The sequence below is a fragment of the Delphinus delphis genome, chromosome 17 (assembly GCF_949987515.2).
Source record: "Delphinus delphis chromosome 17, mDelDel1.2, whole genome shotgun sequence".
In the NCBI taxonomy this organism is placed as follows: domain Eukaryota; kingdom Metazoa; phylum Chordata; class Mammalia; order Artiodactyla; family Delphinidae; genus Delphinus; species Delphinus delphis.
Window position 1 is genome coordinate 73,816,095 of NC_082699.1, and position 19,833 is coordinate 73,835,927.

Below are 19,833 nucleotides of genomic sequence, written 5' to 3' on the forward strand. Positions count from 1 at the left end.
AGCTGTGTTTGCCTCGTCTCCCGCTTTTTAAGCAATTACACTAATTAAGCTAATTTTTCTTTGTTCTCTCTTTGCAATTTGCATAAATGGCAAATTTATATATAGTGTCCTTAATTCTCCTTTAACTGCTCTGTAATTAACAGGATGCTCAGGCTAAATATAAATAAGTACAGAAGGAAAAACAGCCTTCTGCTGAAATACCGATAAAGGCTGGGAGGAAAGAAAAGCAGAGGGGAAAACAGTTCTAAGCCCTGCTCTAAACTCATTATGCCTGATTGGGTCACAGTTGGAGGAGACTAGCTAAAGGTCAGCGGCTGCAAGAGCGTCTTTCTGAGAGCCCTGCCACCTGGAGCAATTTCAGGATAGAATTCGGGCTATTTGCTTGCAGTAATAATACTGCACTATTTTTCAAGGGAGTAGAGCAGCTTGGCATGAGGGAGACAGTGGTATGACAGTCAGTGGGGCTCAGTCTGGGGCCCTGCTCTACTTCCGACCAGTTGAGTCACCTTGGGCTAAGGAACAACAAAACCCAATACCTGGGCTTCAGGTGCTTTCCAGGCAACACGTACTATAACACTCAGTAACCCCATAATCCCACTATTTCCCAGATATAAAAATATTCCCACGATAGAGATGTGCTTAAAATATATTCCTAAATCAAGACGAAGTCTTTCTTCTACAAATGCACATTCATATATTGACACAGGGCTTATGCAGTAGTCCTTTGGGAATCAGCTTGGTGTAGTGATTAAAAAGGTGGTTCTTGGGGGCTGGTCTCAATTCTACCTCTAGCTTTAGCTCCGTGACCTTGGAAAAATTGCTCAACGTGTCCAAGTCCAAGTTCTCTTTTCTGCAGAGTGGCATACAACACACTTGTGAGGCTGCTGGCAAGATTACAGAAGCAGCATTAACGTATCAATACTTAGCACCGTGCTTGATGCCAGCAAGCCCTCAATACCGTTTAACGTTCATATTTGTCAGGTCACATGTTTCAGTTGGCATTGGTTTCAGGTGAACATCATTGGTTTCAGAAATTGGTTTCAGAAATATGGTTTCAGAAATACGGGGTCTCAAGACCTAGAAACTTGGGTGATCCAACCAAGGAACCATGGGAAGACCTGTCTAAGAACAGAACTGTCCTCTCCTCCAAATCTTGGAGCTGTGATCATAGTCATTGTAACAATATCAATGCCTCATTTGTGTGTATATTTCCTGAAAAGTCTACAGAGTCCACTCTGTGACTGGGCACACAGAGGGATGAATGAGACAGTCCTCAAGGTGGGGAGATAGACAGGTTTTAAACAGTCAATTCCGAAAGGGTGAGTGAGAGCCGTGCTGGTCTCACGTGTTGGGGAGTCAGGGTCCCTGCGGGGACCAGAGGATCCAAAGAAGGTTGTGTTCATACCATGTGTTCACACCATTTCTATATGGGGAAATCTCTTAGGACTTCTCTTCCCCCAATTTCTTATCTGTGTTTTTTAAAATTGATGTTTTGTATATAAGTATCCCCTACTTTTCGAGAGTTCGCTTTATGCCACTTTGTTATTAAGGAAAACTCACATTAGTACCTGTCTTTGATAACCAAAAGAAATCAAAAATAGCATTCAGCGTTTGCTTTGCAGTAGCCATTATAGAGGGAGTGAGCACCCAGAGAAGTGAGAGCTGCTTCCCTGGGAACCACACTCAGCATCTCAGCATGGAGCCAGCATAGCTTTGAACTGTGTCTATGAGCATCTGTGCTTTATCTTCATTTATTTTGTGCATCCATGAGCAAGATGTGTCCTAAGGTAATTGCTTCTTTGCTTTGCACTTTGGTTTACGAAAGGTTTCAGGTAGTGGGGGATACCTGTATTGTTATATTATATATTAGAATATGCATATAATTTGTAAATAAGTAATACATATGCAGAGGAGTGTGTGCTCAAAAGGTTTTTACTGAGATCAAAGGATACAATGGAGAATCAGCAAAGGGAAGATCAGAGAAAAGAGGGTTAAGTGAGGAAGGTTTCCTGGAAGAGAAGCTTGGAAGCTGTAAGCTCCATGAAGGTAGGGGCTGCTTCTCTCCTGTCCCTTGTTACGTCTGCAGCATATAGAAGAATGTCTGGCACACAGGGACACTCAGGATCTGCTGAATGAGTGGGTGAGGTAAGGGGGTAGGAGGGGAGAGGAGATGCCCCCTGAATTGCCCATGCTTTATGGACTGAATGCTTGTGTTCCCCCAACTTTATAAGTTGAAGCCCTAACCCCCAAGGTGGTGCTATTTGGAGGTGGGACCTTAGACAGGTAATTGGGTTAGGTGAGGTCATGAGGAGGGGGCCCCCACAATGAGATTAGTGCCCTTGTAAGAAGAGAAAGAGGCAGCAGAGCTCACACTCTGTCTCTGTACACTGAGGGAAGGCCACATGAGGACACAATGAGCAGGTGGCTGTCTGCACCCCAGGAAGAGGGTCCTCACCTGAATCCGACCATGTTGGTGGCACCCTGATCTCACAGCCTCCAGATCTGTGCTTAACTCACCCACTCTATTGTATTTTGTTACGGCAGCTGAGCTGACTAAGAAACCATGGTTACACAACCTGTAACATGGTCATGACCCGTGTGATTTCTGAAATCAGAGAAGGAAGGGACATGTCCCAGGAGGGGGAAGGTCATGGACTAAAGTGCATAGGCTGGAGACAGCCTGTGTGTCTGGGGGGCCACAGCAGCTTCCATAAAGTGGGAGGCAAGAATGAGGGTGATGACATGTACAGCTCCACTCTGACTTGGGCTAGAATCCCACCTTGGCTTTTAGCAAGAAACTTGGGCTCTCTAAAAATCATAATAATGTCTGGTTGCTCAGTAAAATGGGATTAATAGTAGTTCATGGTGTATTTATGAGAAACAAGATAATGTATGTAAAGTGCCTTCTGTGCCCAGCATGGTGTTTGGCACAAGAAAGTCTTCCAATAAACCCTTATTGGGACTTCCTTGGTGGTCCAGTGGGTAAGAATCCGCCTTCCAATGCAAGGGACATGGGTTCGATCCCTGGTTGGGGAAATAAGATCCCACATGTCACGGGGCAACTAAGCCCACGTGCTGCAACTAGAGAGAAGCTTGCGTGCTGCAACAAAGAGCCCACATGCCTCAAAGAAGATCCCGTGTGCCACAACTAAGACCCGATGCAGCCAAATAAATAAATATTTTTTAAAAAAAACAACTCTATTGATTGGCTGAGGCCCCTTTAATCAGATAGTCAGCAGGGCATCTTTTAGAAGACTAGAATCATGGCTGGCATCAGTTAGCAGAAATTGTTCTCCATGAGCAGATGTTTCCAAGGATCATTGAGAGTCTCAGAGATACTTCCTTATTTTCTGCCTGCTAGAATTCAAAGATCCCTTGTTTCAACATTACATCACTGGGGAAGTACTCAAAGACTCAATTATAAAAAATAAAAAAAAAATTAAAAATTAAAAAATCCCAAAAGAGTTTTTTCATTTTGGTTGGGAGAAATATTTTCAATAATTTGGGGGGATGGGGGGAATCTCTTCTACTAAGTTGTTTTGTGGTAAATATTTTAATGGTGTCAGGAGGGAAATGCCTTTTCTGCTGAATGTAGCTCGTTACAGGCCCCTCAAAGGAAGCCTTTGTTAGCATCCCCAGTAGCTGATGAGTGCTACTTTAGCATGATATGAGGGAAAGAATACAGATTTTGTCTGAATTCCAGGCCTATTTCAAATCCTGGTCATCCTTTGTGTGACCTTGAAAAAGTCAGTTAAACTCTTAGTTCAGTTTCTTCTTCTGTAAATGAGACTAGTAATACTTCCTGCATAGTTTTGTTGAGAAGGTAAGATGGGATAATGTATGCAAAGCTTCTACAGAGTGAGTGGTCACTAAATGTTATTTCTCTCACTGGAGTAAAAGTTTGATGGTTTAGGATCCCAGTTTAGGCAATAGTTTTCTCAAAAGGCCAGCTAATCCCAGGAGACCCCCAAGGAAATACCTCTTGATATTTGGTTCAATATCATAATCATCACTTTTCCCTGTTAAGAGATGAAGTACTCACACTGTATTAGACAGCTTTGCCGAGTGACAAACGACCCCCGAATCTCAGCTGCAGATGTTGATTTCTGGATCACGTCATGTTGGAAGTTGAGGTTTGTTTGAATGGCTGTGCATCTATCCTTGAGACTGAAGAGAAGAGCAGGGAAGTCAAATCAGATGTTGGGGGAGGTCATGGAGAGAACCTGACCACCATATGCCCTGCAAGCTGGCACAGGGCAATTGGAGGCTCCTCACCCACCCCCTGTCCTTGGAATGTATTCTCTGTCCCCTGTTCCCACAGTGGAAGCTGTTCCAAAGAGAACATGAGCTGCCTTGGGAGAATATGTGTGGTTGACATCATCTGGATGGTGTACGTGACTGAACCCCGTTAAGGCCTCTCTATGAACACTTTTTTCCTTTTTTTAAAAAAATTTATTTTTATTTTTGGCTGCGTTGGGTCTTCATTGCTGCACGTGAGCTTTCTCTAGTTGCGGTGAGAGGGAGATACTCTTCGTTGCGGTGCACGGGCGTCTCATTGCTGTGGCTTCTCTTGTTGCAGAGCATGGGCTCTAGGTGCACGGGCTTCAGTAATTGTGGCTCACAGGCTCTAGAGTGCAGGTTCAGTAGTTGTGGCACACGGGCTTGGTTGCTCCATGGCATGTGGGATCTTCCCAGACCAGGGCTCGAACCCGTGTCCCCTGCATTGGCAGGTGGATTCTTAACCACTGTGCCACCAGGGAAGCCCTCTATAAACTCTTAAGATTTGGGATTTCCCAGAGTGTTCAGTGGGACGTTATTAGTGTTTCCTAAGCTGATTGGAGAGCAAGATCTCCCCTCTCCCTTCTTACCTGATCATCTGTTACTTGGAACACACTCTGGGAAACACTAATTTACAGCATGTAATTTAAGTTTTAAAAGAACCGGTGAGGTGCAGAAATCCCCCATTAACTAGGCAGAGAGCCAGCTGGTGGGGGTGGTCAGTGGTGGATTCACAGGGCCAGAAATGAACATGAGTGGTTCCTTCTGAGCAGAACCCATGATGCTGGGCCTCAGAGCAGTGACAGCAGGGAAGTCAGGAGGGAGAAGACAAAGTCTGCATAGTGGAGACCAGACCCAGTAACAGCAACTCTGTGTCTGGCTCAAAGAGTGTGGCCAACACATATATGTTGAATGACTAAATAAATGAATGGAGTGCAGGATCAATGGTGGGAACTAGGGTAGGATAGGTTTGGCAGAGGGAAACAATAAATGCAAGTTGGGGACCCGGAGGAGCAGAATTGAGATATGAGGGTCTCTTGGATCCTCACCTCACCTACTCCTACTCTAGCCATGGCTTCCCCAGCTTCTCACAAGTGTGACCGGGCAGCACCTCCCCTGAGGCACCTGCCACCTGTCTCTTTCCTTATGTCCTGGACTTCTCTGACCCCAGGGTGGAATCTCTGAGCACTCATGCATGTGCCACTTCTGAGATGCTTTCTACAGTCTTCCACAGTGTCCCACAATTGGAGCACCAGTTGCCCTGAGTGGCCATCTTGCATCTGTGTTCAGCTCCTCTCAGCTGGAACACAGCTTTGCGGGGGCTCTCCCTCTTTGCCGCCCCTCTGTTTCTGGCCCTGTGTCCCTGCTTGCATTATATATAAGCCACTTACCCATCAGTCTTTGTCTCAGGATCTGCTTTCAAGGAATCCTGGGCTTAGACACAAGACGACCAGTGGCTGAGCTCACCGTCTGGGACAAGTCGGGGCAGGCCCTGCACAGACAAAGGCAGGAAAGCATCATGGTCAAGCACATGGCTCTGGCCTGGGACTGCCTGGGTTTATATCCCTACAGAGTTGTGGTGACTATTAAACATGTTAATGAGATCAGTGACATAGACAGAGTGCTTTGTAAGCATTTAGCTGGGTCCAGCTGGGGTAAGGGGCCAAGGGTGGGTGAGACAGTAAGATGGATATTAGCGGCTATATTTTAGCCACACAGATGCTGAGATTCAGAGAGGTGGAGCAGCTATCCCACACATGTGACCAGCTGCTAAGGGGCCAATCCGGGAACCCCAGGTCCACGTGACACCAACACATGTGCTCCTCAGACTCCCTGCCTGACTTCTGCAGATTTCTGGTCCTTGGGGGCCTGACCTCAGGTGACTTCTCCTTGGCCTCTTCTTAAGAGCTTGTGGGATGTGCTTTGTTGGTGCGTTTCCACATCATCCATCTGGTGATTTCCCAGAGCAACCTTCCTGCCAACCCACCCCTGGGGGTGATGTTGAGCCTGAGACTCGCTGATGCTGATCTTCTCCCTCAGCTGGCTCTTGCCTAACACACTCCCTGTTGGGTCGGGTTCCTTCCTGCTGACTCTCGCTGTCATCTCTCCACATCGTGGTCTCCAGTATGGCTGAGTATCGTCAGCATGAGAGCCAGTCATCAAGGCCACCTGGGGTTGAGTTCCAACTGTGCCAGTTCCTGGCTGTGAACCTGAGCGAGTTACTCAGTCCCCGGGTCGAGCTGCACTAACTCGTCCATGTAATGAGTGTACTATGATCTGCAGAGAGGGTCCTTCGTGAGACTAGAGGTGACCTGTGTCCAGTTCCTAGCATGGTACCTCCAGGGACACAGTGGATAGTCAGGATGTTAGTTCCATGACCTTCTCCCCACACCTTGTACATAGATGTCCCCAGTATCCCCGAATGATCAATTTCTTCACCTCATGACCTTCCCAACGCATGCCAGAGACCAGGTTTTTTTTGTTTGTTTTTTTTTCTTGCCTGGCTGGGGACGTACTACAGCTGTGGTTGTTTTAAGACACCCTTTTGGATCGACTCTGGAACCTCTTTGAAGGTGTCCCAGAGCCCCACCACTGACCCCTCCTTTGGCAAGAGTCCTGTGTCCACTGAAAACTCTTCTTTCAGCTCAATACAATGATACCAACAAAGTCCCTGGCTGTGCCCTCGACAACGGGATGAAAGTGCAGGGGTTGGGGGGCAAAACCTGGGTTCTGGATGGAGAGAACCCCCCTTGGGGCTACCCTGACCTCTCTCACTAGTGCCCTCTGCTGTCCTGTGTGTCCTACCTCTGCTTCTCTGCTTGAGGGCTTTTTCTGACCTCACATGAGCCACCCAGCCTGCCTGTCACTGGGCAGCCCCAAAGTGCAAGGCATTTAATGCCTCCCATGGGAAACTCCCAACCAATGGGAAGGAGAATCCACAGATAAATACTGCAGCTTTGCCGTCAGCCCTCAGTGGGTCAATTCTCAAGTTCAGTCCATGAGGTTCTTCAGAGGGTCCTCTGCGGGACAGGGCTCCAGCTACAAACACACACTGCTGTTGACCTTTCTCCTTTTACTGTCTCACTTTTCCCATTCCTCACAAATGTTTCCTGCAATCACCCTCCAGATAAACTGTCTTCCTCCTAGACCTTGATCCAAGATCTCTTTGCAGGAAAATCCAAACCAAGATGCATGTAGAGCGGAAGGGCAAACAGAGTCTGTGCAGCACAGCACAGAAGGGGGTCTGAGTTGTGAGGGAAACAGACTTTCTAACCCAGTGTGTCAAGCTCAGCCTGAAAGCAAGCCCAGAAATAATGGGAAGACCTAAAGGGGGGAGCCCCGCCTTGGGGGTGGGCGTGGCCAGGGAAGTCTTCCTGGAGAACATCTGAGTCCCATCTTCTTTCAGAAGGAAGTTGTCATTCTCAAGACTGAAAATCTTGTGGTGCCTGAAGGTGAGAATTCTGTTCCCCACCTCGTCTCAGCGGGTGAGAAGCTGGTTGGCCAACCATTTGCAATCCTTCACTCCTCCTGCTATTTTATTTATTTATTATTATTTTTTTTTTTTTTTTTTTTTTTGCGGTACGCGGGCCTCTCACTGTTGTGGCCTCTCCCGTTGCGGAGCACAGGCTCCGGACGCGCAGGCTCAGCGGCCATGGTTCACGGGCCCAGCCGCTCCGTGGCATGTGGGATCCTCCCGGACCGGGGCACGAACCCGTGTCCCCTGCATCGGCAGGCAGACTCTCAGCCACTGTGCCACCAGGGAAGCCCCCTCCTGCTATTTTGAAAGGCTCTTATATGCAGGAAAATATCCTCTCTGGGGAGCCCTTGCCCTTTCATGGTTTGCCAGACACCTCCTCAACAGGGTACCCAAAAGCCTGCTGTAACCCATTGAGATTCCAAAAGGAAGCAGATCTAAATGGAGGGTTGGAGTGAAAAGACCGTGTTTATCATCGCTCTCGGGCACCTTGGCAATCTTCACCGGAGGAATTTCAGCACCACGTTCAGGGACTGCCAGGAAATGGGGGCGATTTCTCACCTGAGTGGCAGACACCTCTGTTGAATAGGGAAAGGCTCGTCATGGTGGACTGGAAGCTGATGCATTCAGGGCAACTGCCCTAACTGGTTCTTTGATGCTTCTCTCTTAATAACCTCAGTTCTGACTGAGTGTCACCCGTGTGATCTTAGAGATAAGGGAGCTTAGAAGAAGAGAGGATTTGGGGCCTGTGGTTCAAATCTCTCATTCATAGTGGGAAACTGAGGTCAGAATGGGGAAATGACAGGCCCCGGGTCACATAACGTGTGAGTAACAGACCAGGGCCCAGTTAGCGATTTCCAACCCCAAAGGCAAAAGAGCAGGGGTGGTAGATAAGTTTTTAAGCTCTGGCCTGATTTGTTTCCCTCCAGAAGCCTTCAGACATTCTGCTGGATTCTAATATCCTCAAGGGCGGAGGTCCCAAAGGCCAGTCTCGCAAAAAATATGACTGTAAATCAATGACATTTCACGCACGTTTACTGAAGGTCAGTCGTAAACATGGCTGTGTGCTACATGCTTGATAGAGAAAGGTGTAAAAAAACAAAAGCAGGGGAATTCCCTGATGGTCCAGTGGTTAGGGCTCCACACTTCCATGGCAAGGGGCACGGGTTCGATCCCTGGTCAGGGAACTAAGATCCTGCATGCCACATGGTGTGGCCATCAATCAATCAATCAATAAATAAACAAAAATTAAAAATTGGGCTCTGGGGCTTCCCTGGTGGCACAGTGGTTGAGAGTCTGCCTGCCGATGCAGGGGACGCGGGTTTGTGCCCCGGTCCGGGAAGATCCCACATGCCGCGGAGCGGCTGGGCCCATGAACCATGGCCGCTGAGCCTGCGCGTCCGGAGCCTGTGCTCCACAACGGGAGAGGCCACAACAGTGAGAGGCCCGCGTACCGCAAAAAAAAAAAAAAAAAAAAAAAAAATGAGCTCTGTTCTCAAGATTTCACCATTTGTCAGGAGACATAGACTTGTAAACAATTGGTTATTATACATTGTGGAAAACCAGCCAGAGATGATAGTTCAGTACAGAGATAGAACAGAGGAGAAAATCACAAGGGTCTTCATAATCATCATCACTGTACTGGGTTGAATAGGGTTGCACAAAAAGTCATGTCCACCCAGAACCTCAGAATGTGACCTTATTGGGGAGCATGGCCCTTGAGTTTGAACTTTCCGGACTTCAGAACTATGAGAGAATACCTTTTGTTGTTTTAAGCCACCCTTTTGTGAATTTTGTTATGGCGGACCTAGGAAAGTGAGATAGGCATCAGGCCAAGAGACTTGGTTTTATCATGAAGGCTACGGGGAGCAGATGAAGGGCCGGTTCTGTCTTTGATGTAAGGCTGCCTCATCTTTCTATGCCTTTTTTCTGCCTTTCTCCCCACCACTCAGCCTCCAGGGCACCCCTCTCCATAGCACACCTGTATCATGAAACTGCTGTACAAATCTCCCACCTACAGAAGACGGGCCAGGCCCACCCACCATCCAGGAGGGTGTCCTGCCTGCACTCTCTTCCCAGCCCTCCTATGTCACCCATCCTCTGAAAGGAGAATGGATATATTGAGCAACTGCATCTCATGTAACTCAATCTATCAACAACTCTGTGAAACGTGACTTCATTTTATAGAAGAGGATGTGTCAGCTTCCATATTCCCTCTAACACATCTCAGGAATCTCCTGGTTTACTTGACTGACAACAAATTTTCCTACCAATGACTGACTGTACTCTAGGTGTGAAAGGCTGGCTATGCCTTAATTTTCACCTTTCCTAGGTGACATTCACCTTCCAACAGGGGAGGCTGGAAATGCAGTGCTTCAGTCCACTGGTTCCCTGCACTGGTTCTCAGCCCTGGCTGTGTACTGCAATTACCTTTGTTACGAGGTTAGAAAAAGTTCCACTCCAGAGACTCTAGTTTAGTAGGGCTGGATGGGCTCTATCAGCTGTACTTTTAAAACAATCTCTGTAAGAATTCTGAGTCCCACTAATGGTTGTAAAGTGCTTCACCTCTTAAGAGTTCAAGCGCTGGGACAGGCTACATTTGGGGTTGAAAATTTTTGAAGTAGATGGGACTCAGAAACATTGAAACCGTGCTGTTTCAACCTGCTGTCCAAATGCACCATGGCAATAGCAGTAATATTTCAAACAGGTACCAATTATTAAACTCTCACCAGGGCCAGACGCTGTGCTTGGTTCCTTAAACATGTCTCTAATCCTCACAGTGGCCACAGGATGCGGTTTATTTCCATTTTATGACGAACTGAGGTTTGGAAAGCTCCCGTGCTCCATGTCAAAGCTGGCTGTCATTGCAGTACAGACTACTGCCTGTGCATAACCCCACATTTTCCTCACTCTGGCTTCAGCAGGTGTTTTCCCACCACCCCTAGAATCTAGCATAGCCTTCACAGCGATTCTTTGCCTCCTGTCCCCTCCCAGGGACAAAGCTGCTTACAAATGTGCTCAGAACTGGAGAACAGACAATTAAATCTGTGTAAGGCCCTTGGCTCCTACCAAGCCGACTTACATAAATGCCCTTTTCTGGGTCTGGAAATCCTTCGGGTTTTTTCTCCACTATAAACATCTTTCTTTTCACACAATTACTCAAAATCCATCTCTTTAATCTGTTCTTCCCAGACCTTCCCTCATCTTTAGACTTTCTCTCCATTCGTCAGCCTGTATTAAACATCAGCCATGCCTAGTTGAATGGTTTATAACATATTTACAAGATGCAACAAGCTTACACATGTTATATCTCATAGAACCCTTACAATAACTCCCCAGGATGGTACTATTATCCCCAATTTTCTGAGGTCCAAGAAGCTAAACTGTGACTTGGTCAAAGTCCTATATTTAGTGATGAGAAGAAAGGGGGTTAGAACACAATATTGTCTCTCCCCAAATCTGATACAGTATCCGTGACCCACACTAAAGAGTTGCCCAAATGCTAGTATCACAGTAAGACCTCCAGTTATATACTCCAGGAAAAAATCAACATCTTGGGGTATTTACATACTTAGTCAACTTTTCCTGGCTGTCCACATGCAGTGGGCCCACTCTTCAATCAAGGGACACCTAGTGGATGCCCACTAAATGCCCAGCGCTATTCTAGGTACTAAAAACATTATGGCAAATAAGATCCATTCGCTGGACTCAAGGTCTGGCAATCTACTGGGTGACAGGCGACATAGAGAGAGTACAGGGACATGGGTACAGTGACAGAGACAGGCACACATTGTGGGAGCCGCGAGAACTGGCTTCAAGGGATCAAGGGAGGCTTCAAGACAAGATGGTCCCAGGTGAGGTTCTTTAAGGATGGTTAAGAATTAACTGACAGAGATGGAAGAAGAGTCCACATGGAAGGGACAATATGGCAAAGGCTTGGAGTCAAGAAGTAGGGCTATGTGACTGAGTGGGCGTGTATATGTGTCCATGCACACGGGTGTGGGCGTGTATATGTGTCCATGCACACGGGTGTGTGTACATGTGCATGTGTGGTATAGCAACAAATAGCTCCCCATGGCCTGAGGATTGAGTATAAGGCAGTGAGGAGATAGGGGATCTTCTTCAGAGGGTCTTCTTTCTGGCCCTTGTTATGTTGTTTGGACTTCATCCAGGTTGTCATGGGGAATTAGGATACAATGGAGAGACAGGCATTTTACTGTATTATTTTTTATGGTAGAAATGTTCAAATATGGAAAAAATTATAGATAGTATTATTATGACAAGTAACCACGGACCCACCACTGAGAATCAACAGAGGTTAATATTTTGTCCTATTTGCCTTAAAGCTTTTTAAAAAATATGAAGGCATCAAAAGTAGAGTTGAGGTTCTCTTCTTACAGCTTGTGATCGCTGCCCCTCCCCAAGAGCACATACTGTCGTCAACTTGCTGTGGGGATGAACTTTCCTATGCCTGCTTCAAGCATTGTGCAAGTTTCCATATACATTGCCTTGTGTGCTTTTGCAAGTTACATAAATGGTAATATGCTGTATGCTACATTTTGTTACAAACACAAATATGACTATATTCATTGATATTTTCTATAATAAGCAATGGTGGGGTTTTGGGGGGTTTTGGTCTTATTAAAGAAATCCTGCTAACCCATATATCATAATATTTTCCTATTATTTTTTACAAGTTTTACATTTTGCTTTAATTCATGTTAAATTTGCTTTTGTGTAAGGAAGGAATTAATGACGTGAGGTCGAAATCTAACTTTATTGCCTTCCATATGTTAATCAATTGCTCAGTATTATTAATTGGACAGTCCTTTCTTGTCCACTGATTTGTAATTCCAATTTACTTTAAAAGTTGCAATATCTAAGTGACTTTATTTCTGGGATTTGCTTTCTCTTTCATTGATCTACATGGAAGGTCGTTTGCAAAAACAGCTGCAACTATTGTAGTGGAGGCCAGCTAGGAGAAGGGTAGGAAGGGCTGATGTGTCAGCCAACAGTGTTTGACAAATTGTTTTGCTCCTTAATCCATTAAGGTAGAATTTGATAATCGATTTTTCTAATATTTTTCCATTTGGTTTTTTCTGTGAGTGTTTATAGAAGGGTGTGTGTGTGTGTGTGTGTGTGTGTGTGTGTGTGTGTTTAAATACCTTGCTGGAATCAATTTGCTAATATTAGGATGTTTGCATCTTTGTTCAAAAATGATATTGCCAATAATTTTATTGTCCACTCTTATCTTCATCTATTTGTTATCAAGTCTAGACCGGTCCCATGATTTGAGTCTTGCAGTATCCACCAACAGTGGTCTCAGTTTCAACTAGACATTTAGGTTCTAGGGCTGAGTCCACAGGCCACACCTGGCACCAGGTGACATTGAAGGCTGCGGGTCATACACACCTGTCAGCAGGACATCTCTCTTGGGTGGGAGTCTTCGCAGCAGCTGACACAGCAGTTACTGGCTATTCTCAAATCACCCAAGTGACAGCTCAGGTGAAGGGAGAGAGACCACCTGGGTGGATTTAGGAGCCATCACCTGAAATAAGAACCAACAAAGTTGTAACAACTCCGTAGCCGTAGCTTCTATATCCCCATAAAGGACAAACCCAGTTACAGATTGCCCCACACAGGAAGCTCAAATTACAGCATCCTGCCGGGCATTTATAGCCCATCCACAGTCCTCCCAGGAATGATGCATTTCATCAGTCATGGAGTTATTTTTTCTTCCCTAACTGTAAGTTACATTGCCTGGAAACAGTGCTCACATTTCACCTTTAGCAGGATTTCAGGGTTAACACCCGGTCAAATTTGTCCATCTAGAAAGAAAAGGTTTTTCTTAGCCCTTTTCTGTCAGCTAGTTTCCCTCTTTCTAGTCTCTAGAAGAGCTTGCATAAGATAAGAATTGTTCATTCTTAGGTTTGGTAAAACTTGGAATTATCTTGTACTGTTGCTTTTTTTGGAAGGGTAGGCAGATTTTTGACCACAAATTTAATTAACTGAATGGTCAATTCAGGTTTTTCTATCTCTTCTTGAGTCAAGTTTGGTAATTTTTATTTTTCTGAAAATATTAATCTCATCTCAGTTATTAAAATTATTGTCCTAATACTCTTCACAGCATTGTTTAATGATTGCTAAAATGCCTCTGAAACTGCAGCTGTGTTCCCTTTGTTGTTATAAATATTGCTTATTTGTGTTTTCTCTTTTTTGTAGAGCAGTCTTGTCAGACAGCTATTTTATGGATCTCTTCAATGAGCTACCTTTCCAAAAATAAATATCTTTACAGCGTCCTTATTTTCTATTTAATTGCTTTTTTATTTTACCTTGATTATCTTTTAAAGTTTCTTTCAGTTTATTCTATGGTTCTTTACTTTTAGTTTGTGTATTAAATATGTAGCTTCTTAAGATTTAATTTTTTCCAATACATACATTTAAGACAATATATTTCCCTCTAAGTATCCTTTAAATTGCATTACTCATGTTTTAATATGTAATGTTATCATCACTCACTTCTAGATTTCCATTACGAATTCTGCTTTAATTCATGAATTATTAATTGTGCTTTTCAATTTCTAAGCATATGCTGTGTTTCTTTGCACAGTTTCACTCCGGCAAGGTGGTGGCTGTCTATTCTCCTTACAGCAATAAAGCAGAAGGTTCCCAGAAAAAAAATTATGGTGGAGGTAATAAACATATCAGGTTTATCTCAGAGAAAAAAGATAGAAATAACTTTGCTAGATCAAGTATACAACTGCATAGAATAGTGTTTACTTACAACTGAGTTTAACCTTTTTTTTTTTTTTTTTTTTTTTTTTGCAGTACGCGGGCCTCTCACTGTTGTGGCCTCTCCCGTTGTGGAGTACAGGCTCTGGACGCGCAGGCTCAGCGGCCATGGCTCACGGGCCCAGCCGCTCTGCGGCATGTGGGATCTTCCCGGACCGGGGCACGAACCCGTGTCCCCTGCTTCGGCAGGCGGACTCTCAACCACTGCGCCACCAGGGAAGCCCTAACCTTATTTTTTTATGGGTATGTTGTCATTCAACCAACATTTATTTACAACTCAATATATGCAAGAAATGTGCTTGGGACTGAGGAGACAAGAAATCAAATGCAGAAAGAATTCTGTGATAGGGACCAGCAGAGAGTCTACAGGGTGAGAAAAGGGGCACCTAACTCAGAGAGGGCTGAGAAATGAGGCTCCTAGAAGGGGAAGAAGCAGGTCAGCCAAGTGGTGGAGAATACTTCTCCAGGCCTGGGAACAGTCTAGACAAATGCATGGAGAATCACAGAGTAGGTGGACTTAGGTAAGACCCAAGAATGGCTCTAGCATTGAGTTACTTTTTAGCAATGCTTAGAAATAAGATGAGAAAAGCAACAGGACTTAGAATAGGATAGACTTCTTGGTTTTGTTTTTTTTTTCCTCCCCCTTTGGCTGTACTTCGCAGCTTGTGGGATCTTAGTTTCCTGACCAGGGATCGAACCCATGCCCTCAGCAACGACAGCACACATTCCTAACCACTGGACCACCAGGAAATTCCCAGAATAGGCTTCTTAAGTGATGGTTTGCATGTTGAACTTCCCTTCTATCCATAGCCCTCTAGCCTCTCCAAGGATTCATGATGCTGCTTCCTTTGCTATGAGGCCCAGGTGAGCAGTCCTTATCCTAACTTGCAAGGGAAAATAAGAACTAGCCAGTTTCCAAGCAACTCAAAATCGTTCAACACTCTCACACCTCCACAGGTGGAGAACAGAAACAGCATAGCAGGGACTGAGTTCTCACCGCCTGCCGGGCGCTGTGCTGGGTGCCTTATAGCATTATTATCTCATTGAATTCCTCAAGAGTTGGAGTAAGTCCTGCTGCTATGCTTCATGTTACAGATGAGCAAATTGAGTTTCAGGGTGCTACGTACCTGCTCAAGGTTGCACAGCTGGAAGGTAACTGGAGGAACATTGTCATTGGTTAGGCAGCCCGCAGCGTCGGCTGCAGAAGCTCCAGTTAATAGTGTTTTATTGCTCTTTCCTGTTTTGCATTTATCATCTGCCAATTTATACCCATGTATGATTAATTTAGGAAGAGGAAACAGTTATTACTTAAAAAATAATATTTGTTTGGTAGAAACTCTTTCAAAGCCGAATATCAATCATGATGTTTCTTCCATTGAGCTTTAAGGTTCTTCCCTAGAGAATCTCCCCACTGTTCCTACTTCTACCCTTTGGGGCCAACCAGAGAGTCTGAATAGTATCGTATGTGTTTCAAGGAGCAGTGGGGATGGCAAAGAGGACACGGACTGAGGAGATATTAGAGAGACAACCTTGACAGAATGGTCCCCAATATGCTCTGTTTTCCGGATGGGTTTGCAGCTCACTGGAGGTGAGACAGATGCCCTGGACTCCCACCTGCCCCATCACCATGCCTGGCCCATCATGTATTACCTGCAGGTTTCTCCTGATGAAGATTAGTTCTGACTCCAATTTAAGCCAGAGGATGCTTCATTGCCTCTTTCTACGGGCTGCGTGGGCAGGGGTGGCAAAATAGGGTGTCACTCAGTAAAATTGGGTAATACAAACTAGGTGATACGGTTTTTTGAAAATGTGTCTCTCGTGAAGAATGCGAGATGTGGCAGCTTTTCTCCACGAGAATTAAGTTTGACAGTGCTGAGAAAGGAGATGGTTTTATTTTTCGGCTGGACTTTTTAGTGTCTTGGTGCTTTTAACGGATCTAGATTTTTATTTTATTTTATTTTGTTGCCACCTTTGAAATCCTTGAAGACTGGTGTCCCCTGATCTGAATTTATTCAGCTTACCATTGGTAATGAAACACCATTTAATTTTACCTCTACAAATGTATTCTACTTTTCCTGTTCTCTGGCTTTCTTGAAAGTTTGCAGAAATATTTGTCACTGGCCCCCATAATAAGGTCCCGGATTAGGATGCACTTGTGGAATGAATGTCTTTATCATATAACTTCCCTGGCTTTCTGCACGTTCATGCATTTTTCGATTATGAACCGCCATGTGTATTCAGTAACGAAGATGGATAAAAGAGAGAATGTGAGCTGGTTAGCAGGGCCAGAGCCTGAGGAACTAAGAATATTTTCACTTAACTGAATTGGTAAAATTATGGACAATATTTTGCTTTCAGAAAAAGAGGAAGACCAAGCTCCAGTTTCTTGGGCGTACACCATGACAGGAACTAATTTGCCTATGAGGTCAAGGTTAGAAGGAATCTGTCCCATTTGCTCTTTCCCTTTCTGGAGGCTCCATGACTGTGAAGACCCATTTCATGGGAGGCTGGAAGCAATCCTTCTGTAGTTTTGGCCCAGCTAGAACAGGATTACAGGGGCAAAATACACTCAGGAGAGGAAAAGTCAGAGGAGCTATGCAGTCACGTCCTGAGGAGAGGAAGACACCTGAAGTACCTAAGCAGTATTGATGCTCGTGACCCCACCTCCACCCCCCAACCACACCCACCACCCAAATGTACCCGGGATTGCCTGAGAATTTCAGTAGCCCAGGGCAAGCCCAGGGCAGCTGGTCAGGACTTGGCTAAAGGCTGAGCCTTTTTTCAGTCAAACTAGGAACAGGGTATGTAAGCAGATGGGGTATGGAAGGGGAGGAGGGTTCCAGCCAATGAAGAGGGATGACAGCTGCTTTAGGAAAGGAAAATGTGAGAAAATAAAAAGATGCTTAACGAAGAAATTTAGGTCTGGGCATTGGTATATGTGATTTATTACTCTTTGTAATCTTAAATAGCCTTCAGAAATAATACTTAAAAACAAACAAACAGGGCTTCCCTGGTGGCGCAGTGGTTGAGAGTCCGCCTGCCGATGCAGGGGACACGGGTTCGTGCCCTGGTCCGGGAGGATCTCACATGCCATGGAGCGACTGGGCCCGTGAGCCATGGCCACTGAGCCTGCGCGTCCGGAGCCTGTGCTCCGCAACGGGAGAGGCCAAAACAGTGAGAGGCCCGCGTACCGCAACAAACAAACAAACAACCTTTCTCTTTCAGGTCTTAAGAATTGATTTGTGATGTGACAGAGGAGGAGGTAGTTTGGAGTGTGTGTGTGTATGTCTGTGCATGTGTGTTTGTGTGTGTGTGTGTTGGTTTGCTTTTTTGATGTTTATGTGGTGAAAAATGACTTACGTCTAGACTGAGGCAACCCAAGAGGTATAGCTAAATCCGGATTACAGCAATAGACAGGGCTCAGAAACCTTAAAAATGGCTCAGAATAAAGGTGGGCGATGCCAGTGTCATACACATGATTTCCTCACCCTGCAGTGCCCAACCTGGAGGATTCTGTTCCTAAAAACCTTCTTGGATGAGAATTTCAGGTTGACAAACTAGAGTTCTTAACAGGAAAGGATGAGAGTTGATACTAAATCAAGGAAACACAAGGGACTTTTGTACATCCTAAGTGAATAATGAGGAACACTGTACAGTTGGTATCCATTTGCCATTTCTTATTCTTAAGTAATTTTTAAGGATCTTTCTTCCCTGAAGTTTCGAAGAGATGCTTGAAAATCCCTTATGAGATGCAGGTTGAACAAGCACAGCGTATGAAGCAGTTAAAATGCACGTGTGGTTTGCTCTCCCACCACTTCTTTAAAATGTATTCAACGGGGCCATCTTCTCCTGCCCTTGGAAGAAAATAAAGTTAAGTCCAAGACCTTTCTGATAACTCTCTGATACCTCTCAGGTAATTGGCATTTCCATAGCCATTTTAAGTCTCAAAAATTAAGTGCCCAGTCAAAGGTATTAGCCAAAAGTCTACACAAGATTTGGTAGTGAATCTTCCTTCTCCCCCCGGCTCAGACTTTCTTAGGTTGGAAACCCATGCAGGGAAAGGTGGGGAGTTTGGGACTGACTTCTCCATTCCTCTGTCTTGTGCTTTAACAGTTTCCAAAACCACAGCTTCTCAGCAGCTTCTGACTGCTCCAGTATGGGAGGGGGGAAGAAGGTGAGGTAAGAGAATAGGATGGCACCCAAGCACCCCAGGACCTGGGAGGAGTATCGACATTTTGGGGCTCTCAGAAATCCTACCACTGAGAACTTCCCCTGAGGCTCCCCCAACCCAGCTAGAAGCAACTCAGACCCTAGGAACCCAGGTTGCTGATAATAGAATCCCCCCCGCCCCCCTGGGAGCCTGATGAATTGAAACATTCCCACCCTGGCTTTCCCTCACCGCAAAGAGTCCCACCCCGGCTCATGGGAAACACCAACATCCTTTTCTCCAAGAATCACTGGGTCCCTGCACAGCAGGATTCCCAAAATTCCACCCCCAAAGCAGCATATTAGCCCTCTTCTAACCTCTGCATTTCCTGATTGGGAATCAGACCGCAGCTGCAGGGAACATACTTCAAATCTCTTAGAATGATTCCATTGAAGGCTCTTACCACACTTTAGCTGGGACCCATGAATACAATGGCATCTCTGAAGAAGGCTCCTCGATAATTTCCCTCCTTCCATTCCCCTTAACTCCCTTTAAATCCTCAGTGAGGAGGAGGGTCCTAGAACTCTGGGACAGGTCTTCTGACATTTCCTTTGCAAATTCCCAACCCAGAGATCTGGCTTTGAATTTCTTGTCTGTTATCAGAGGCTTCAGTTTCAACATCCTATTACAAATTTGTTTCAAGATAATTCATATGCCAAGAACTTTTATTTTTTTTCCCTTTGGTCTTCCATCCAAATGTTTCATGACTTTATAATTTTATGACTCCGTTTCTAAGACATATTCCCTAAGTCACAAGATGGAGTGACTCATACCTCGTCTGTACTATCTCTGAAGCCCAAAAAATATAGGATGGCTGTATAAAGCAAGTCTGGATATTCTAGAATTTCAAGTAAAGGGAATTCAGAATAGAGAGAGGATTTTGTGTGCTAATAATTAAAGGGAGAGTTTTGCATTTCTTCTGGGAAGATGGTGACTAGATCCAGGTAAAAGTACTTGAAAAATTAAGGTGAGAGATGGAATTATTTATTGACCATGACCTTTATAACAAACATATCACTGAATCCTCAAAACAGCCCTGCATATCCCCTGCCATTCATTCTTTTTTTTAAAATTAATTAAT

At 45.1% G+C, this 19,833-nt stretch overlaps 1 long non-coding RNA gene across 4 annotated transcripts in view; it reads left to right on the plus strand.

The window, feature by feature from the left end:
• Positions 1-19,833, plus strand: part of LOC132413289 (uncharacterized) — a 445,109-nt gene that overhangs the window by 274,565 nt on the left and 150,711 nt on the right. The window lies entirely within an intron of this gene.